The following is a 23350-nucleotide window of genomic DNA, read 5'->3' on the forward strand; positions in this document are numbered from 1 at the left end:
GACAGTAATTTCGAGACAGGCAAGACAAGATTTATTTACCCTTAGTCTTCTATCTGTTGCTTAGACATGCTTAGTATTAGTTACACATAAACAGCTGTTAGCTGATGTAGTCTGAAGGAAGCCTTTCAGAATAAAATTCCTTGCCTGCAATTCTACAATTTTTAGGAGAGAGGTTTGTGTTCATCAGGATGACTGCCTGAAAGGTATGGGATAGGTAGGGTGTTAGTTGGGGGGTGGCAGGGGAGACGGGAGGGAGGGAACTGGGAGTGACATGTAAAATAATCTTTTTTCTAATTTAAGTTAAAAAATGGAGACAAAAAATACTGCCCTAGCTCGCCGCAGCCCCCAACCCCTGGCTGTAGCTGCCACTGCTCCCATCACCGCCTCCAAGAAGATGGCTGTGCCTCCCACATATGATTATCTTGGCAAGCCTGCCAGGGATGTTTTCACCAAGGGTTACGGCTTTGGCTTAATAAAACTTGATTTGAAAACGAAGTCCGAGAATGGATTGGAATTTACCAGTTCAGGCTCCGCCAACACAGAGACCACCAAAGTGAATGGCAGCCTGGAAACCAAGTACAGACGGACCCAGTATGAGCTGACATTTACAGAGAAGTGGAACACAGACAACACCCTGGGTACCGAGATTACCATGGAAGACCAGCTCACCTGTGGACTGAAGCTGACCTTTGGCTCATCCTTCTTGCCTAACAGTGGGGGGTGGGGGTGCTAAAATCAAGACAGGGTACAAGAGGGAGCATATCAACCTGGGCTGTGATGTGGACTTTGACATTGCTGGACCCTCTATCTGGGGTGCTCTGGTGTTCGGCTATGAGGGCTGGTTGGCTGGCTACCAGATGAATTTTGAAACCCAAAGTCCCAAGTGACCCAGAGCAACTTTGCAGTTGTGTACAGGACAAATGAGTTCCAGCTTCATACTAATGTGATCCGTGGGACAGAGTTTGGTGGCTCCATTTACCAAAAGGTGAACAAGAAGTTGGAGACTGCTGTCAATCTTGCCTGGACAGCAGGAAACAGTAACATTTGCTTTGGAATAGCAACCAAATATCAGGTCGACCCTGATGCCGGCTTTCTAGACAAAGTGAACAACTCTAGCCGGATCAGTTTAGAGTACGCTAAAGCCAGGTATCAAACTGACAGTCAGCTCTGCTGGACAGCAAGAACGTCAATGCGGGTAGCCACAAGCTTGGTCTAGGTCTGGAATTTCAAGCATAAATGAATATTGTACAATAGTTAATTTTAAACTATTTTGCAGTATAGCTACCTTCAGAATTTAGTGAACCTTTTAATGTTGTATGCTGGGGATGTGAGAATTGATAAATGCCACGTTAGATGTCCAGGCTAAGGATGAGTCGGCTTTAAGGTGTTTTCCATTTCAGAGGCACAGCAGAAACCCATTCCTAAAAGGATCCTTTTAGCTGTAGATGTGGGTTGGGGAGGAGTCACTCCAAAGACTTCAGGCTGCAAGCAGAACCTGGGAATGTGTGGGTCCTTTGTAAATCTGTGTCGAGTCCACAGATGAAATTGCGACTTCCTGAGCATCGAATCTTGGTGTCCCAATCCTAACTGCTGAGAAGCATGTACACACCTGTGTGAAAGGGACTTTTTAAAACAGATCGCCATGCCCTGTTCCCACCCTAGCCCATCAGTTTCCTGTTTTTAATAGTAAAAGTACTATTAGCTATTTCTTTTGTGCCATTTTAGGGTGGAGAGGGTAGGCATGATGGAGCCAGTCATTCAGAACTTAATTTTTCCTTGTGGTATGGTTTTCTTTTCCTTCATTCCTTCCTTTCTTCTTTTAATTCTTTTATTTTTTTCTTTGCCTTTACACCAAGTATGAAACAGCTTCCAGGATCTCCAGCTTTAAGCTGGGCAGGTGATTTCAGTCACACCATGACAACACTGGGGATCAAAAGAGACCTATGTTATAGCCTCACCACTCTATTTTTTACCAGTTTAGTGGGTACATTATAGTATTCCATTTTGTGTGCAATTAGCTCCTTCCCTTCAAATGCTGTAATTAACATCACTTAAAATAAAACTTGAATGAAATATTGAAAACTAAAAGAATGACTGCCCTAAAGGTTTTTATCTTATAGGTGTAGGTGTGTGTGTGTGTGTGTGTGTGTGTGTGTGTGTGTGTGTGCTAAATTAACAGATGTGAATTCACTTTGTAAGTTCTAAGTAAAATTGTATGCTGTTATTAAGACTCACAACTGGCCAAAAATATGCACAGGCTACCTTCTGATGCAGTGGTCTCCACTGGACTATTTACTAAAATTTGGAAGGACCATCTTACAGGACTAAGACAGGACAGTTTTTTGACTGAGATGGGGCTGGACCCGGAGACCACCACATTTAACAGCATATGTCATCACTTAGTGCCTAGCCATTTCAGGGGCAGTGGAGTATTCACTAAGTCCTCCCCTTAGGAAAGAGTTTTATATGGCATGATTCATTTCATTTTGGAAAGCCCCTCCCACTTAAATGCCATTATGTTCATTTTGCAGATAAAGAGGCTGAGGTTCCGAGATTAGGAGCCACATAGGATTTCAATTGTCCTTTTATCACAAAGTCACAGCTTCCCCTAACCATGCCCTCCCCATGAAGTGCAGCATCCAAGCTCTAAATAAAATTGCTAACGGGTTCCTGCAAAGTACTCCCTGAAATGACATCACAAAATATGGCACTTTGAGGTCAAAGTGAGGGCACGTACACAATGCAAAGAGAGGGTCGGGGTTTCTCTCTCTCTCTCTCTCTCTCTCTCTCTCTCTCTCTCTCTCTCTCTGTGTGTGTGTGTGTGTGTGTGTGTGTGTGTGTGTGTGTGTGTAGAAACACAGTCTCTAAATGAAACCCAGTTGTCTGAAGTACCCTGCAGTCTGAAGAACAGCTCCACAGACAGACTGATGTCAAGACTCTGGGGATCCATTCATCCATTGACCAAGTCATTTGTTCTACTCCAAATTGGTTACACTCCCTTTTGTCAAGAAAGTATATAGACTGTGGGTCTTTACTGGGATTTGGGATACTCACTTTTCTTTCATGTGCTGTCTCTACACTCAGAATAATTTTTTATTTTAATTAGAAAGAAAATTATTTTACATGTCAATCCCAGGTCCCTCTACCTCCCCTCCTTCCTTTCCCCTCTCCCCCTCCCCCCCCCCCGCAACTAACACCCTAACTATCCTATACCATTTCTGCTCCCCATGGAGAGTGAGGCCTTCCCTGAGGGGGAGGGTCTTCAGAGTCTGTCATATTCTTTGGGATAGGGTCTAGGCCCACCTCCTTTGTCTAGGCTCAGGGAGTATCCCTCCATGTGGGATGGGCTCCCAAAGTCCATTCCTATGCTAGGGATAAGTACTGATCCACTAAAAGGGGCCCCATAATTTCTGAGGTCTCCTCACTGACACCCACATTCAGGGGGTCTGGATCAGTCCCATGCTGGTTTCCCAGCTATCAGTCTGGGAACCAAGAGCTCTCCCTTGTTCAGGTCAGCTGTTTCTATGGGTTTCACCAGTCTGGTATGGACCCCTTTGCTCATCAGGCCTCTTTCTTTGCAACGGGATTTCAGTTCAGTTCAAGGTTTAGCTGTGGGTATCTGCTTCTACTTCCACCAGCTGCTGAATGAAGGCTATAGGATGGCATATAAGTTAGTCATCAATCTCATTATAGGGGAGGGCATTTAAGGTAGCCTCTCCTCTGTTGCTTAGATTGTTAGTTGGTGTCATCTTTGTAGCTCTCCAGACATTTCCCTAGTGCTTGATTTCTCTTTAAACCTATAATGTCTCCCTCTATTATAGTATCTCTTATCGTGCTCTCTTATGTTCTTCCCCCAACTCAACCTCCCTGCCCCATCATGTCCTCCTCACTTCTCTTCTCCCCTTCTCATTCTCCTAGTTCCCTCTCCCCTCCCCCATGCTCCCAATTTGCTCAGGAGATCTTGTCCCTTTCCCCTTCTCCAGGGAACTGTGTATGTCTTTCTCGGGGGTCCTCCTTGTTTACTAACTTCTCTGGCAGTGTGGATTGTAGGCAGGTAATCCTCTACTCTGTGTCTAAAATCTACATATGAGTGAGTGCATACCATGTTTGTTTTTTGTGACTGGGTTACCTCGCTCAGAATGGTTTCTTCTAGTTCCATCCATTTGCCTGCAAATTTCAATATTCCATTGTTTTTTTTTCCCTGCTGAGTAGTACTCCATTGTGTAAATGTACCACATTTTCTGTATCCATTCTTCAGTTGAGGGGCATCTAGGTTGCTTCCAGGTTCTTTGGAAATCAGTATGGTGATTCCTCAGGAAAATGGGAAATCAGTCTACCACAAGATCCAGCAATTCCATTCTTAGGCATATACCCAAAAGAAGCACATTCATACAACAAGGACATCTGTTCAATGATGTTAATCACACCATTATTTGTAATAGCCAGAATAAATTTTTAAACCTTTCTCCTATTAATTTTCCTGCTGTCCATTTATCTCATACACTCAAACTAGTGAACCTCCGGAGGTGAAGGTGAAATTATTCCTCTCCTTTACCCTTGTGGTTAGGATTGAAAGATAAACCCTCAAAAACTAATTTGCATCAAATTCTTTATAAGAATTAAACAGTCAATTTGAGGGAACTTGTTTCATTTAGGTGTTTGGGATTTTGTTGAGGGGGTTGTTTTCATTTTGGTATTTTAAGACAGTCTCATGTAGTCCAGGTTGTCCTGAAGCTTCCTACATCAAAAAGAATGATCTTGAACTCCTGATCCTTTAGCCTCTACCCTCTGGAATGCTGTGATTACAGCTGTACACCACTATGCCTAACTTATTCAGTACTAGGAGGAATTGAACTCACTGGTTTCTCACTGAGTAAGCACTGAGCTGTGTTCCCTGCAAAATAATCATTTTTAAAAACAACTTTTATTGCACTCATGCTAAATATAACAACTATGTAAATAGAAATAATTTATGCCCAAGAAATATTTTTACCTCCAGAAAAAAACCTATTATTTTTCAATCTGTACTTCAGAGCAGGAAAACAGGCAGACGAAGTATTAGTCGGGTAATATTACAAAGTATTAAATCATGTAATTTGGTCATCACTTGTTGGGGAAAAGGAAGTAGGTACAGCACAAAATAAATACTGCTCTGTTGTGCTGGCAAAATGGCTTGGTGGTTAAGAGCACTGGCTGTTCTTCCAGAGTCCCTGAGTACATTTTCCAGAAGCCACATGGTGGCTCACAACCATCAGTAATGGGATCTGATTCCCTCTCTCTGCTGTCATGTAGCTATATATGCAAATGGAGTACATATACATATATATATATATATTTAGTAAATATATATATATATATATTTAAGAAATCTTGCTCTATCTGATTTTAAAAGACAGAGTTCCTTTTTCTACACATAAATGCTTATACACTAAACAGGCCAGTTTTTTTTTTTTTTTTCAGAAGAAGGGTCAAAATTAATCTGGATCTACAGTCAGAGCCTGGGATTACAAGTACTCATTACTGCCTTCAAATGTTTATCCGTCTTTTTAAATTTTTAATAATAAACATACTTTACCTGTTTAACAAAAATAATCAAAACCAATAGGATTCAGGACGACTTCTTAATATTTTCTTGGCAATTTTATTCTATCTTGATTTCTGCTGCTGTTGTAAAATACTGTGGCTTAGGGGGCAGAAGGAGAGGGCACTGTGGTTAAAAGCACGTAGTGCTCTTGCAGAGGACCTCAGAGTCCCAGCACCTACATTGTGTACATCACAACCACGTGCAAACTCCAAATGCAGGGGGCCCCAAACATGTCCTCTTCTGGCCTTTGTGGGAAAACCTGCATTTATGTCTGCATGCAAAAAGTCACACACATGTACACCTTAATAAAAATAAAACAATATCTTCACCAAAGGCAACCTTGGGGAGAGTGATTTTGCTTGGTCACACCACATCTAAGGTCAAGAGCAAAAAGAATAAACATGTCCTTGCTTCCTTACTCTCAGCTAGCTTTCCCTCGCTCTTACAGTTCATGGCCCATCCATGAAATGGTGCCAGCCACCATGGGGCTCCATTTTTCTACATCAATTAATAATTGATGATCCCCTACAGACAAGTCCAAGGCCAACTTAAAGACAAGCGCTCACTAAGATTCTCTTCCCTGAACTCTAAGTTCTGTCAAGTTGACAGCTAAAACTAACCAGAACAAATGTATTGGCCAAATCCTTCTGCATGACTCCATTCATGGACTTCTCAGTTATTTGTTTTCCTTGGTCTAGAACACAACCAAAAATCAGGAAGAAAGCAAAACTACTCTTAACCTCAAGCAGGTATGACAGACTAAGTATTTGAGCATAGGTGTTAAAAGAGGTCCTTCCAAGTGCATACTATTTTACAGGGAGTTCTAAATAACCCTAGATCTCTGATTACCATGTGAGAGCTTCGAAAGCAAAGATGATAGGACATCTGTTAGAAGACTAGCGAGCACATCTTTCTATCCAATCCTCTAAAAGGAAGAATCATTCTGTCTGGGTGGAACTGTGACTTACAAGGATCATCTCAGGCAGCCATGGTAATTACATAATAACCCAGCCTTCCTCCCATATGAATTATGTGACACACACAAGCCAGTAAGCACTTGGAAAGTCAAGCCAGTTAAGCCTTGGAGATTGGTTCAGAAACTACCAAATCATCTCTTCTCAGGATTTTTGAACAAAGACAACTTTTTTTCTGATTACAAACTACAAAACATGTAGTGTGATGCAATATGAAAATGCTACTAGTGCTTAGCACCATCACACAGAACTACAGAAGGGCAAACCAAACTATGGGTCCTTTAAAATGAAGCCAGAGCCTTGACTAGACCCCATCAGAAGCCCCTGATTTCCAGGCGCTTTCCAGTTACCATACAATAAAATGCTCCCATAGATTAAGACAGCTTGTTTGTAGATTTAAGCTAACCATGCAACCCATGTTTGCCTTGGAGAGTCAGATTATATATTCATGTGCACAGTTTACATATTATATAGAGAGATGCACAGTTTACATATTTACATACATACATACATACATACATACATACATACATACATACACACACACAACTACTGACCACACTACCTTTCCTTTCTAAGAGTGTTCTGGTTTGAAAAATAAAAGGGTCTGAATTGCTACATGGTAACTAATGTGAGGTAAGCTGGGGGTTCTAGACACTTAGAAGTGGTGAAAACATAGGCAATAACAAGTGAAACATTTTAACATATACTAATACTTAACATGTTAAGGTAGGAAGAGGAAAGGGGGTCATATTTCTCTATGTGGAGAAGGCATGCCACTCCATGTAAGGTTAAGGATAGCTTGGGAGAATTGGTTCCCTTCTTCCAGCTGTGGGTTCCTGGTACCAAACTCAGGTCATCAAAAATGACAGCAAAAGCCTTTCCCTACCAAGCCATCTCAACAGCCCCTGTATCTCCACAGCAGCGGTCATTTCAAGCATGATGCACCAGCAAGCAATCCCATCCACAGTGGTGGAGCTAGAGGATGCTACAGTGAAGCTTCATTCAAAGTCAGTTCTGAAGAAACTCTTAAGCAGTAGATGTCAACCTGTTGCGAAGACTCTCATGATAAAGCACATGGGGGACCTTGGCAGATTCCGTGGCAGGTGAGGGTGACCGAGGTGGGAACAAACATGCCAGGCAGAGAGCTTAGTGAGAAGTTTTATTAGAAAGGGAAAGGAGATGCTGGGCAGTCAAGATGTAGGACACAAGAGAAGAGGTCCCTGGACCTTTCTCCATTAAGACATGGAAATAACTGAACTTATAGAAAATGGGTTAATAATTAAGACAGAGCTAGCAAATAAGCAACCATAGTCACCAGCCAAAGGTTTTGTAATTTATAGCATTTGCGTGCTTCTTTGGGTCAGAAGGGCGACAGGACCTAGTTGGGCCAAAAATAACCTCTTGTTACAATGGTCTTTCTTTTAAAGGGGTCCTTTGCACCTGCGTGCAGACTAGTAGTCATGGAACCCTGGGCTGACCAGAGTACTGCCTGAGTGCATTCTGCCAGGTGACGGGCAGGCCAGCATAATGCCTGAATGCTTATATTGACCCCTTCAGCAAACCTGTCTCCAAAAAGATTTGCAATTAACAGTGGCAAAACTAGTTACAAAGTAGCAACAAAAATAATTGCATGCTTGGCAGTCACCCAAACATGAGGGACTGTATAAAGGGTATAAGCATTAGGAAGGTTGAAAACCACTGGATTAAGGACTCATAACTAGTAAAACAAATACACATGGTATTCTCTGGTCAATTGTATTTGAGAAAAAAATCTGTAATTCCTTGTTGAATTAAACCTTGACATGATACAGTATTCCTGGGAAGCAAAAAAAAAGAATATTGCTTAATTTTGTTCACTCATTATAATACTTTTCCTATTGCTATGACAAAATAACCTCACAAAAAACCATTTGAGGAGGAAAGGGGTTGGTTTGGCTTACAGTTTAAAGGCAGGTTCCGTCATGGTAGGTTAGTAAGGGAGACAGACACTTGAGGCACCTGGTCACACTGTGCCTTCAATCAGGAAGAGAGTGATGGACGCTCTTCTGGTGGTCAGCTAACTTCCTCCTTTGTATACAGCCCAAGGGCCCAGGCCCAGAATGGTGCCACTTGAGTCACCAAATCAAAAAAAAAAAAAAAAAAAAAAAAAGTCCTCCTAGGCATGCCCAGAGGTTAACCTAGTCTTAATCACTCACGGATGTGACTAGGTTTGTCTCCTGCATGATTCTAGATGCTATCAAGTTGACAGTATCAACTGTCAAAACCCAGAATTTAGCCAATAGCGTAATTTGGTAACAGATGCTCAGTCCTATAAAGTCAATAACCATTCTACTGACAGGAGCTGGGGATAGCTGTGTGAGGCTAGGGACTCAGTCAACAGAATGGTAGGAAATTTAGCATCTTTCACTTAAAATGTGTTAAAGTAATGAATCCATTCAAAAAAAATGTTTCTAGAATGTCTTTCAGTGTTAAATAATCAAGTAAGTATGTGAAAAAAATTAAAACCAAACAAAAAAACCAAGGTCTCGGAAGATGAATTGATCATGAAGTGTCTGTCACACAAGCATGAGGACTGGAGTTTGCATCCAAAAGATGTACACTGAAAAAGCTGGGTATGATTGCATGTGTCTGTAACCTAACATGGATGCAGAGATAAAGGAGAAGAAACAGATCCCCAAACTCTGTAGACTAAGCCAGTCTAGCTGATGGCAAGCTCCAGGTTCAGTGAAAAGTCCTTTTATATCAACAAAAGATGATTCAGAGTATATCTAGGAATACATGAGACATCAAACTCTGACCTCCACATGCACACACATATACAAACACACACATGTGCATGCAGACACTACACAAAAATATTAATTTTTAAACTTAAAAAAAGCTCACCACTCCTAATGACCAAAGTCACAGATAACAGAAAACATTTCTATTGTGTGAGGAAAATGGCAGTTTTGAAAGCTGTGAATCTGATTATACAGGACAGCAATAAAAAGCTAGGGAAACAGCACATGTACACAGCAGCAATTAGAATTACATAAAGTTCCGTACTGATCAAGGAAGCACACAGGCTCACATTCTGCAGCATTTCAAGATGTACATTATCCCAGAGGTCGTATCAACCATAATGACTTTACAAGGGACTTGAGAAATTGCAACCTTTGCTATATAAATTCTTAGCAAGCAAAGGGGGCTCTTTCATGTGGAAATATAAACATGTGCTCAAGAGAAATGGGCCAGGGCATATTTCACTGTCCCCAAGGGGTGTTCTCTTGACTCTGAGTAGAATAAAACAAAAAGCTGTAGAGCTGCCCTAAAATAAATCTTGTTTGCTGAAAAAAGACTGGCATCTTCACTCCTACTTGGGCTGGCGAGGTCTGTAATTCAGGGAGTCCTCAGAGCTTTGCAGCAGCACTCTAAAAGCAATTTTGACAGGAATTCCATGTTGGGCATGTGAAATCGAGACACAGAAGACAAAGGGAGAATGTGTAGATTGTCTTCGGCCTCAGATGCTCAAAGTTACACCAGAACAGCCTTGGGAAGAATCCTAAGTGTGTAACAATCCTGTATCCAGGGTTCCTGGGCTCCTATATTGAAGAAGCATTTTCCCTTCAATTTCTCCATGACAGAAGTACAGGATGCATCTCACAGCTGCTGACAACACAACTGCTGGGAAAAGAGAAAAAGTCTGCTAAACTCTGAGATAGGGTCACCCACATTGGAAGGCAACAGCAAGTTGCATTAGAATAGAGCACGAGGTAGAAATGACCATGGATAGGGAGCTACTATTGTCCCAGCTCTTCCATTGGTACCATCACTCTACCACTTGCTTTTACTGACCATTCAAGATGCCTAGAGCAAGGATTTCAGGACACCAAAGTGTTTTACTGAAATAGCACAAGAGTTACATGTCTAAGGTCCTTCATGCCATTTATAGTCCAATGCATTCAGTTGTCTGGATGATGCTATCCTCAAGGACTAGAGGACATCATCTTGCTTTATAACTTATGTAAATATAAGAAGTTAGAATAGATTTTGTGAAGATAAAAAAAACATTTCTGAATTTAAGCACTGATATAAAAAAAAGTCGGACTATCTGTTACAATAACTCCAAACAAAAATAGTACTTATATGCACAAGAACATGTAACCATATATATTCAAAAGAATAAAGGTATGGATAATAAAATGCCAACCACAAGGTCACAGAACAAAAAAAGTATTCTGAAGCAGTCACTAGTTTATAACCTTTCTTTTCTTATTTCAGGAAGGGCTTTTTGTATGCATTTAACTGGAGCCCCGCTCTATGCTCTGGGACAGATTACAGGTATGGCCTTACTTAGCAGAGGAAACAAACTCAGAGAAACTAAGTGACTTGATCACATATTATATGTCCTGGTTACTCTTAAATACTCTCTCGACCACTTTACCTTAAGCCAAATTAAGAATGGTAGGGAAGAGAATTAAAATCTAAACTTTCAACAGCTAAAGAAGTCCCCTGAACACATAATTGCTGTCTTTTTTAGACATACATAAGTTGAATACTACTATCACCTGTACCTACAGAGGCACTGTCACAAACAATATTCCAAAGTTTTTGTGCACATCATTTCCTCTGCCCTTACAACATCTCTTTATAGAGCACAAATAGAATGTTCCCCCATCAGTATGTATGTGTCAGGTTCTGGGGCAGGGAGCAGGCAGGAGTAGTGTTTTGAATGAGAATGTCAACCATAGTCTCAGGCACTTGAATACTCAGTCTCTAGTGGTGACTCTGTTTAGCTGTGTTTAGGAAGTAGGTCCCTGGGGGTGGGCTTGAAAGTTTACAGATTCCTGTCTGCTGTCTCAGCCCTGCCATTATGGACTCTAAAACTGTGGAACCACCAGCCCAAATAAATTGTTTCTTTTATAAGTTGTTGTCTTGATCAGGGTGTTTTACTCAAATAGAAAAGCAACAAATAAGATGCATGTGCATGCGTGTGCAAGTTATCTGTGAGGACCACATACCAACATCAGGGGTTTTCTTCAATTATTCCCCACCTTAGTTTTTTAGAGTCTTTCTCCCTTAAGCTAGAACTTACAAATTAGCTAGATTGCCAGGACTGCATATACCTGGGATCCTTCTGTCTGCATTTTCCTAGTGGTGCTGTTAAGAGGCACACACAGGCAGCACACCTGGCTTTTTTATGTGGGTGCTGGAAAGCACACTCAGACCCCTCATGGGTGTGTAGCAAGTGCTTTACCCACCGGGCAAGCTGCCCAGCTCAATTTTCCTCGTGTTTGAAAGGAAGAAACTGAGATGTCTAGCTGCAAAGTCATGCCCAGATCTCTATGGAAGTTGAATACAAAGAGACAATGCCTAGATGTTAGATGGGCTGGCAGCCATCAATTTTCTAAGATATTTACAATGGCATATCAGCATTGGGATCCTCTATCCGTCTTCTCTTTTCCACTCCCATCAGCGCTTACACCTGCACAGGGCTGTGCCAAATGCTCTGGAAAAGACAAACAGGAAAGCGAGTGTGTTTGCTTTCTAGGAATTCAGAATTAAAGAGAACATTGACATTGACAATTTATTTGCACTCAAAATACCAGGAACGATGAAATGTGCACAGATTTGAGCAAATTCATCAGAAGGGAAAGATCACTGGTGGAGAGAGGCAGCAGAGGACGAGTCAGAAATAGCTATCAGATGCCCTCATTTGCTAGAACAATCCCAGCAGTTTGTGCCTGTTCTCCTCTCAGTGGCCACTTTTACTCCCCAAGTGTCCCAATTTGTATGTTGAATTATATGATCAGCCTTGTCATGACACAGTGGTGGCTCAGGGTTTGTGGGTGAGGCACATTTTGATGGGTGGAGATCTAAGCAAAGACTATAGAAGGAAAGATAACAGCCAGAGAGGCTCCAGCATAGCAAGCTGAACCTAGCAGATAATCCACAAAGCTGGTTACCACCGATGCTGCTTCCTTAAAAAGTCAGTGGTTCTCAACATTCCCAATGCCAAGATCCTCTGATATAGTTCCTCATGTTGTGGTGACCTCCAACCATAAAATTATTTTCATTGCTACCTCATAATTGTAATTTTGCTGTCTTGAATCATAATGTAAATATCTGATATGTGACCACCACCACCCCCCCAACAAAGGGTCACAACCCACAGGTTGAGACCCGCTGCATAAGTAAATGCTGCTATATCCAAGTCAGATATCTGCATTTCAGAGGGAACCAAAAGCATGTAGTTGGTTTTTAAACTGTGGCAGAGAGAACTCTAAAAGGTCCACAGGGAACACACAGGGGCAAACTAACTCATTATCCCTCAGGGCACCAAGTGTGCATCCCTTCTCCGAAAACTTTCCAGAACCTGAAACCCATCAAAAGACAATCTCTCACCCTGTGCTCAAGAGTCTAAGATTAAAATGCACACATTCATGGGGAAGTTACGTTGGATTCACATTTATTGGGGCTTGTAACATTTTTTTTTCTCTCAGAGAATTCATGATAAAGAGAACAGAACACAAGAAAATGAGATGATATTGGAGCTGGCTGAGGGTGGGGCTTAGTGTCTTTCAGTGGTAAAGTAAGTGCTTAGCATGAACCAGAACCTGGGTTCCATGGCAGAAGGTGGGAGGAGGAAGCACACTTAGGGACAGGGGAATGGCTTCACAAATGGTGGTTTAGGTGTAAAAGGCAATTCACAATTTTGCCCAGAGCTGACACAGTGTGTACACACACACACACACACACACAGAGAGAGAGAGAGAGAGAGAGAGAGAGAGAGAGAGAGAGAGAGAGACAGACAGAGAGAGAGACAGAGAGAGAGACAGAGAGAGACAGAGACAGAGAGAGACAGAGAAAGAGACAGAGACAGACAGAGACAGAGACAGAGACAGAAAGAGAGACAGAGACAGAGACAGAAAGAGAGACAGAAAGAGGACAGACAGAGAGAGAGACAGAGAGAGAGACAGAGAGAGAGACAGAGAGAGAGAGAGAGAGAGAGAGAGAGAGAGAGAGAGAGAGAGAGAGAAGCAGGTAATCCAAGAAATGTGCTCAGCAGCTACACAATGCAACCAAGGTGGGCTGAGTGAAGACAAGATAAAAATCCAGACACATCCTTCTCCCTCCACCAGGCAGACTGGGAGCCACAGGTATAGCTGCTCTTGCCCTTAGCTGGCAAGAGGATAAACACTGGGAAAAAAGGAAGCATGTTAAAGATAGACACCCTGCAAAACAGTCACTGAGAGATGCCAGGAACAAGTGCAGTGGGAAAGCAAACGCTGTCCAGAAACAACCTTCAGTTCCCCCACTCCTCATGAATCATGTAAGGAAACTCTTCATGCAAAGAGAAATAACTTGTAGGAAAAAGGTGCTAATATTCCTATACGCAGAGCTTGGGCTGTATTTTCAAGTGAGGGTGACTACACCAGAGATGACATTTACTAACTTTCAAATCTGCTCTCAGGCCAAGAGGCTCAAAAGAAGAATGAATGTAGAGGTAAATTCTCCTATAGTCCTTTCTGTGTCACTATTAAAATGAAGACAGCTTTGTTCATGATGTTGCATGTACATGAAAATTGTTGTAGGGAGCTGAAAGGAGAAAGTGCCATTATTTTCTGCAGGAAGGACTTGTACCTCTCAGTGAAAACCTGAAAAGTTATGTATGACAAGAAACAGATGTCAACTATTGTGTTTTGGATATAAGTTAAAGCCTGTCTCTCATAGTTCCTCACTTCATCATGGCTTATAAATGGAATCTGTGCAACCAAATACGAACGCTTATAGAATGCCACTCTTTGTAAGTTGGTTGGAGCTCCTCAACTATGAAAGCCAAAGCAGGTATTTAATACATACTTAAGAACACACACAGGAAACAGTTTTCTACATCCACACAAAGCAGAGCAGGACTCTGTGCGCTGTGACATTTCTGCAGAGCAACTCCCAACTCAACAACCAGTATCACTGTGTTTCCTAGCACTGAACACACACCGGGGGTCTTCAATGTTTGCTTCATCATTTTGAGCCTACATATAACAGTAAAAAGGGAAAAAAACTTATACACCACTAACACTCTGGAAAGTGTCAACTTAAACTGACAAAATGTTAACCAAACAGCCAACATTCATAAGAATATAGCATTGTAAACCAGTCAGAGTCATCCTACACTTATGAACTAAACTTTTATTGACATAAGGAAACAATTAAAACCTAAAACACAGAACTAATGGGGCTAGAGAGATGGCACAGCAGGGTCAGTTCCCAGCACCCAAATGTCACCCATATGCTAATTTCCTGTTGCTTTATTCTAGCTTATGGCTCAAGAGGAACAGAGTCCATCAAGACAGGAAAAGTTATAAAAATGGTGAGAAAGGCAAGGACACAGGGACTTAATGATCACATTTTCATCCATGCACAGGAAGACAAGAGAAAGAACAGGAAGTGGGGGAGAGCTATAAACCCTTAAAGACCACTCCTGTGACATACTTCCTCCAGCAAGACTCTAGCTACTAAAGGTTCCAGAACCTTCACAAACAGAGCTACTAACCGGGGACTGAGTACTGAATATCTGAGATTGTGGGTGACACTTCTCATTCTACCCGCCAGTGATCTTTCATCCACTCGTCTCCTTAAGACTCAAGGCCAGTTCCTTGGTCACCCTTCTTGACTTTATCTTTATTTTCCTCCACAGGGATTACAGACCTTCTCCTGTTTCCCTTTCCGCTATCATCTTCCAGCCAGAGTTCAATATTTCATAGCTATCTTCCTGCTCAGGTCCCTGAAGCAAGTCCTCACCTGGGGACACTTTGACAAATAGTCATAATTCAAAGCTAATAATGTTCCCCTCCTCCCCTTATTTATTTCCTATTACTCCTGAGAAGGGTAATGCAGAAGGATCATAAGCATGATGGCACAAAGGACTAGGAAGTTATCTGTATTGAGGGGAGGAAACTGTGCTGAAGGAATTTAGTGACAAAGTGACTGATACACATGCACAGTTTAAGCAAAAGACCTTTGCAATAGTAAATTTTTGATGATTACTCCTGATTTTCAGTAGCTCTCCCACTGAAAAGTGTTCAAAAATTGTAAGTTAAAGATTTTGTGGCTTGGCTGTTTGGTTTGGTCTGGCCTGAATTTATTTAGTTTTGTCTTGTGTTCTCCACACCTCAAGAACCCAAAGTGCAGCCACAGGGCTTCTCTGCTGAGCAGTGTACACCCTCTGATCCATTTTCCTAATGACCAGGGTTACTTCAATCCTACCTATGAGGCCTCAATCCTGCTAACTCCCTAGACACTGTTTCTAATGCAACTTAACTTTCTCCTAATGATTACTCATTGAGAATGACAGGTACTCTCTGCCAACTGTACTCTACTAAAAGAACAATGGCTTGCAAATTGTCCTATTGTAAAATATTGAAAAGTATGAAGAAGAAACATGCCTAGTCCACCCACAGAAAATACTATTAGAGACCACATCTACCAGCCACAGATAACACTATTAAAGGCCACTATAATTTCCTACCATTCTAATGTTCCACTTTTTCACCCATTTTCTTTTGTTTGGGGAAATATTTTAATCATTTGTTTTCTCCTTTATTTTGCCATAGTATTTCATTTTCTATTCACTTCTCTGAAAAGTTCTTCTAAATGAGGTTAAAATATTTCATTCAGAGAGCTGTCATTAGGACTAAATGATTGAAAACTTGGCCCTTAGAACAATGCTAGTCATCTAATGAATGTTCAGTTGATACCAGCTCTTATCTCCACCAAAGCTACCCTGTGAGCTTTCTGACACTTTGCTATCTTTCCTTGGCTTACCTGGCCACAGCAGCACACACGCAAAAGCCCCTCTGGTGTTGCTGATGCAGAAGGATGTATTTTACAAGACTATCTTACTGATAACTACTCCACAAGAAAACAACTGCTAGGAAGCCATGGGAAATAGTGGTTCCTTTCCCTTCAACTACAGAATTCCCTTGCTATCTCTTCTGATAAAATGGGTTTTTTGTTTTGTTTTTTGTTTTTTTTGTTTTTGTTTTTGTTTTTCAAGACAGGGTTTCTCTGTGTAGCTTTGGAGCCTATCCTGGCACTTGCTCTGGAGACCAGGTTGGCCTTGAACTCACAGAGATCTGCCTGCCTCTGCCTCCCAAGTGCTGGAATTAAAGGCATGCGTCCACCAATGCCTGGTGATAAAATGGTTTCTAATAGGTACAGAGATGCTCTCTGGCAGGATTTCTGGTGGATTTCCATCCAAAGCACTCTCAGAGACACAAGACTGGTCTGCATGATGAAGAGAATAGCCTGGTGAGGGACAGACGGAGGAGAGAGCAAAGACAGCTCATAAACACATCCAGTGGCCTGTGAGACAGGACAGAGGGCCTCTGATGTGACACACACACCAAGAGCAGCCTGAAAAGCTGTGCTATCACTGTTACTGCCCTTTCCTTGCAGCGACTGTGTAGGCATTACACACCAGGGGCTCCCTATACAGCTGTGGAATCCAAGTGCTGCCATCCATCAACCCATCCTTCCTGTCGTCCATCTGTCCCTCCAGTATTTACCAAAGATTTCTACATGCTGTGTGCTATGCTGAACACCCCAGACACCATGCTGGCCTTTGTACAGCTCAAACTCATGGGGTTGGGGAGGGGGGTGGACAAAAGAGTAAGAAAAAATAATGAAAATGTGGATACAATTCAACGTAACTATTGGAGACTCACCACAAGGAAATCGCAGTCTCGGGATGTATGGGTCAACTACCCAGCAGCTTCCTTTCCCCTGCCCTGCCCTCCAAATGCAGCATCTCTCAGGCCATTGCTTATTTCCTGAACTCACTAAAATCTGAGGGGAAGACACCTCAGGCAGTCCTTGGGTTGTGATTCCCAGAAGAAACTTTCACTTCCAACCACAGAGATTGTGTGTTTCCTCCTGCTGTGCTGCATTCCATGTTTCTGCTTTCCATCAGCCACTCTGCTAGGAACTGACAGAGAACCACAACCAAAGAATCAAATATGAACTTCTTAAAATGGAACTGCCACCAGAGCCTCAGAGGCAGAGCCCTACCATGTCCAGGGTGGGCTCTCTCTCTCTGTCTCTCTCTCTCCCCCGTCTCTCTCTCTCTCTCTCTCTCTCTCTCCCCCGTCTCTGTCTCTCTCTCTCTCTCGTCTCTCTCTCTCTTCTCTGTCTCTCTCTCCCCCCGTCTCTGTCTCTCTCTCTCTCTCTCCCCCGTCTCTGTCTGTCTCTCTCTCTCTCCCCGTCTCTGTCTGTCTCTCTCTCTCTCCCCGTCTCTGTCTGTCTCTCTCTCTCTCCCCGTCTCTGTCTGTCTCTCTCTCTCTCCCCGTCTCTGTCTGTCTCTCTCTCTCTCCCCGTCTCTGTCTGTCTCTCTCTCTCTCTCCGTCTCTGTCTCTAATTCTCTCTCTCTCCGTCTCTGTCTCTAATTCTCTCTCTCTCCGTCTCTGTCTCTAATTCTCTCTCTCTCCGTCTCTGTCTGTCTCTCCGTCTCTGTCTGTCTCTCCGTCTCTGTCTGTCTCTCCGTCTCTGTCTGTCTCTCCGTCTCTGTCTGTCTCTCCGTCTCTGTCTGTCTCTCCGTCTCTGTCTGTCTCTCCGTCTCTGTCTGTCTCTCCGTCTCTGTCTGTCTCTCCGTCTCTGTCTGTCTCTCCGTCTCTGTCTGTCTCTCCGTCTCTGTCTGTCTCTCCGTCTCTGTCTGTCTCTCCGTCTCTGTCTGTCTCTCCGTCTCTGTCTGTCTCTCCGTCTCTGTCTGTCTCTCCGTCTCTGTCTGTCTCTCCGTCTCTGTCTGTCTCTCCGTCTCTGTCTGTCTCTCCGTCTCTGTCTGTCTCTCCGTCTCTGTCTGTCTCTCCGTCTCTGTCTGTCTCTCCGTCTCTGTCTGTCTCTCCGTCTCTGTCTCTCCGACTGTATCTCTCTCTCTCTCTCTCTTAACACACACACACACACACACACACACACACACACACACACACACACACACACCAAAACAACAGTAAGGCAACAACAAAACCCCACCTGAACATTAAAATTTAAAATTAAAGTACTGTACTGGAATGGAAACATATTTAACTAAATAGACAATGTTTAGTGTAGTCACTTTACAGGCATATTTTGGGTTGCATGTTTACTTGGTAGTTTAGATACTTTGTGTGTCTGGATGGATGGGTATATGTCACACCACACATATGAAAGTGCCTGTGGAGGTCAGAAGAGGGCATCAGATGCTCCTGAAGCTGGAGTTCCAGGCAGTTGTGAGCTGCCCACTGGGATCCAACTGGGTTCCTCTATAAGAGCAGAAGTACCATTAACCACTGAGTCACGGCTCCAGCCAGAGTGTTCATTTGCAATTATACCAATTTTCGGTTTTTACCTAAGTAAAACTTTCAAAAGATTTCTGACAATGGAGACACCATCTGCAACCCTGCTACTGGGCAGGAAGATACAGCTAGTGCAGCCTGTAGGCACATGAGGAACTTTTTAAGAACTCTCTCAATTCCATTTTTTCCACTTCACTAAGATATTTTACTAATGAATTACAATGCTGTGAGCCCCTCCCCCATTTTGCCCATACGGTGTTTTTAATGCCAATGGTTTAAGAAGTCATTATGTCCCAGGAGCAGCCAGCAAGGAGAACTCAGAAATCCCAGAGCTATGTTTCCACAGCCATGAAAGAATGTATTTTTTTAACCTTCTCCCATGCCAGCACTTTAAAATTGGTTTTTAAATTAATTAGTAAGCAGCATTTGCTGAGAACATTTGTTACAGGATTTTAATAATTGTTACTTACTGCCACCTCCTAAGATAACACTAGTGACTTAATCACCGTGAAGTTGGCAATGAAATTTGGAGGTATCCTTGTTTTATAAACATGAAATCTTGGGCTTAAATATTAAATAGACTTACATAAAATTGAATCAAAATCAAGCAATGAATCTGAAGTTAGTGAAGTGCATTTCCTATCACCAAACTAACACCCTAATATCCATGTGACTTTGACTTTTCCCATCTACTCTAGAATACTAGAGCCTCAGAGGAGTGATCACCAATATTCACCAGCCACGCTGAACTATTGCTGCTGCTGCCAACAGCACCAGTGTTCTTACTCCTGTGTCTTCTGTGGTTTGTATTTTAAAGTATTCCAAGTGCTTCAAATGTGAATTATTTCCCACCTTTATTCTGATTCTCAGTAAAAAGGTAATAGAAAACAATAAAACTTCTCCCTTGACTCGTATCCTAAGTTCCCCCAAAAACATCAGAAACATGGTGTCTTGTAGGGACATAAAAGTCACCAATTACAAGATCATCACCGTAAAGAAATAAGGTCTTGTCAGTACGCTGTGCTCACCTCGGGGTGAGATGGAAACACTGCTGACCCAGCCTAGGCTGGGAAGCACACAGCACCTTGTGGTACCTAACAGGAAGCCTGCAGCATGTGTAGGAAAGGCCAGGAATAGTAGTTAGCATGGCTTTTGATAATAAAACAGTGAAAAAAAGTTTCCAACTGGGAAATAGATTTTAAGACTATTATTCTCTCACTCTGGTTTATAAAACTGTATTCATCTATTTCCCATTTCCCTTCCATCATAAATATTAAAATGAGGCATTTACATTAGGATTCACCAAACTTTCTGAAAACAGCAGATAAAATGTAAACATTAAATTACTTTTTTTATTACTATAAAAAATTTCATCAAGGATGGAGTGGGTCTATTTGGTTTTAGCCTCCCATCATTTCTATTTCATGTTATATTACCAAAATCATCCTCCTCATCCTAAGCTGTCCAACGAAATGTAGAATGGACTTGCTCCCTTATCAAAGATGGCAGTCCTCAAGGTGGCCAGAGCTTTGAAGGAAACAAGTGAACAAGATCTAAGTTAGGAGCACAATGACCAAAAAAAAATGTCTTCCTGCCATTCTTCCAAGCCATAGCTTTGTGAACGCCATGTATGATGAAGATTCTAACCCAGTGATTCACAACCTTCCTAATACTTCAGCCCATTAACACAGTTCCTCATGTTGTGTTTACCCCCAACCATAAAATTATTTTTCTTGCTACTTCATAACTGTGATTTTGCTACTATTAAGAATGGCAATGTAAATATCTGTTTTCCCATGGTCTAAGGTGACCCCTGTGAAAGGGTCATTCAACACTCAAAGGGGTCTCAACCCACAGGGTGAGAACGGATACTCTATACTCACACTTTGTAAGTAGATAACCAGTCAATGGTATGGCACATAAAATAATGGTTTTGTACTTAATGAACATCTGGTAAAGGAATAAATGATCCAAGAGAATGAATGACACAACATTAATGCCTATTCTGCCAACAGAGGCTTGTGGATCAGCCTGGGCCCACAGGAAAGAGCAACTTGGCCATACCCTCAACTGAGGTCCACAGCAGTTACTGGACACTACTAATATTACTCAACTGTGAAATCAAAATAACAAACACATCTTGGCTCTACCATCCATGGGCCATTCCCAGGGGACATGTCACTAAATCCAAAGATCCTGTTCCTGTGTTTCCACATCTTTAATCCCTTCACTGACTTTCCTCTTTCTGTCATCTAAACAGTCATAGTTAAGGCTGTTTCCTGACCCTTTCACTGACAATGTCTTGCTGGAGCAGCGTCAATAGTCACTTTACATGCGATGACTCCAAATTCTTCCCTCTCCGCCTACAGATGTGGTTCCAGGGACAGCCCCACACTCTGCACCACCTGGATGGATAAAGTTACTATTACCTCAAATGCAGCAAGGCGATACCATCCCCATCATCTTTTTATAATTGCCAAATGAATCCAATCTCCTGGCCTCTTTGTTCCCAGGTACACAAGCTAAAAATTCTACTTTAGTTCCTTCATCTACCTATAGGGCATCAACTTCCCAAAGCACACATGGTTGCTTGCCAATCTGTTATAAAATGATCTCCATTATTTGGTTTTCCTCATTTTCTTTTGTTTAGTGTTTTTGTCTTTTTAGTTTCATTCTAACTTTCTGTCACCAAAATTTTAATTAATACCCATCTTAATATGAAGTATTTGCATACACATCTTACATCTTGCTTCCTGTCTTTGACTAAGCCATTCCCTCTGCCTTGTATTCGTTTCTGCAACCTCCATGGATTATCTTGCTCATCTATAGGAATATATTTCAAATAGGATTTTCTACAGGAAACAGTTCCTGTAGAAACATGGTGTATGGTTCTTTGGAATGTGAGCTGTTGTTTCTCCCACCGCTACTTTCCCAACATCTAGGAAGATACATAATACACTTGCCATGCTACCTCATGCTGGCCTAAAAGCTTTGTGAAGGTGAGAATCCTACATCCTTTCTGTTTCCTTTGTAGAGGCTTTGTGTACAGTCAGAACACAGTATTTGTGTTTACATATATGAACTTATTCTCCCACATTTATTTCCAAGACGATTTGCAGTCTTCCAGGGAATACTAGTTAAGAAGATTGAAGAGACCTGTTGCCTTTATGTTTCCATGGTAACTAGCTAGTCTCCCAGTACTGACTGAAGTAACCCTTCAATAATGTTCCTAGTTACATATACATTTAAATACAATGTAAATGAAGCTTTAGTTTCTTCCAACTATACTGGGAAGCTGGGGAGATGATGCCTCATCTCCAGTCACTACCTACCATGCACACTGACTGCTCTCAACCATAATACATCTGTTGCCGATGCAAAGCATCATATATACTTTTACAATAATCAAAAAATCAAAAAGAAACAAGTCTGTCAGGGAGATATAGACCTCTAACCCCAGTTTCTCAGGCAGCTGAGCCTAAGAGCTTGCAGTCCAGCCTAGGCAAGATAACAAGATCACATCAAAACAAAAAATAGCATAAAATTAAAATATTAATCTATTTTAACATATATGATATTTAACTCCTCATATTGAAATACCATCTCAACAAGTAGTCAGTATGAAAAATTATTAGTGAAATAATTTTAACTCTTTCTTATTAGTCTTCGAGGCCCAACGTGTATTTTAGGGAGAACATTAACTGCATTTTAATTATCTTTGCCACAGGTGCTAGTAGACGGTTGTTTAAAATCTAGACAATTTTCCCTAGACTGAGAGCTCATTTTTAGAGGCAAAAAAAGAAAAACCCTTTCTTCTTGTTCCATAATTATTCATACCTATAATCAAAAATAGCAAAGTTCAGCATCAGACAAACTCAGAAAACTTCAAAGCAGATAGATAAGAGAACTGGGATAAGAATGGAGACCTGAGGAAAAGAAGAAGAAAATTCTAGAGTTAACAGAATTCTAGCCCACTAGGCTCCACCAGTCACCATGTCATACAGAGAGAGGCTCTGCATTCTTCCCACATCTCCACCCCAGGAACCCTATGCATCTATATATCCTACAAAGGAGCTTTCCTAGTGTGCAGAGAAGCAAAGCCTTCTTCATTAAATATTGATTTCATTCACATTTCCCTTGGGCCATGCATTACAGAGGAGGAGAGAGACATTCCCCACTTGGACTTTACAAATGAAGAAACTGGAATCTAGGCAGAGTGAGAAATTACACTGAGACTCTGATTTTTGCAGAGGAAGCCAGAGCCCAAGGTCTGTAAGTCTTGATCCTTTGCCCTCCCAACCTTAACTGGGCAACACTCACTTTTCAACCATAGCTTCCATATATCTAACATGATAGTTACCGTTTGAGAATTATTCTAAATGAATTCATCTATGTAAAAATACTATGCACTACACTTGCTAGGTCTGAAAGGAGTGGCATCTGTGAAGAAACTGGAGAGCAACTTGAAGATTTATTTA

At 41.8% G+C, this 23350-nt stretch overlaps 1 pseudogene; it reads left to right on the forward strand.

Annotated features, from left to right (window-relative positions):
* Positions 1-391: 391 nt before the first annotated feature.
* LOC100771552 lies at positions 392-1316 on the forward strand (annotated as a pseudogene).
* Positions 1317-23350: the final 22034 nt, after the last annotated feature.

Source organism: Cricetulus griseus, assembly GCF_003668045.3.
Source record: "Cricetulus griseus strain 17A/GY chromosome 1 unlocalized genomic scaffold, alternate assembly CriGri-PICRH-1.0 chr1_0, whole genome shotgun sequence".
In the NCBI taxonomy this organism is placed as follows: Eukaryota; Metazoa; Chordata; class Mammalia; order Rodentia; family Cricetidae; genus Cricetulus; species Cricetulus griseus.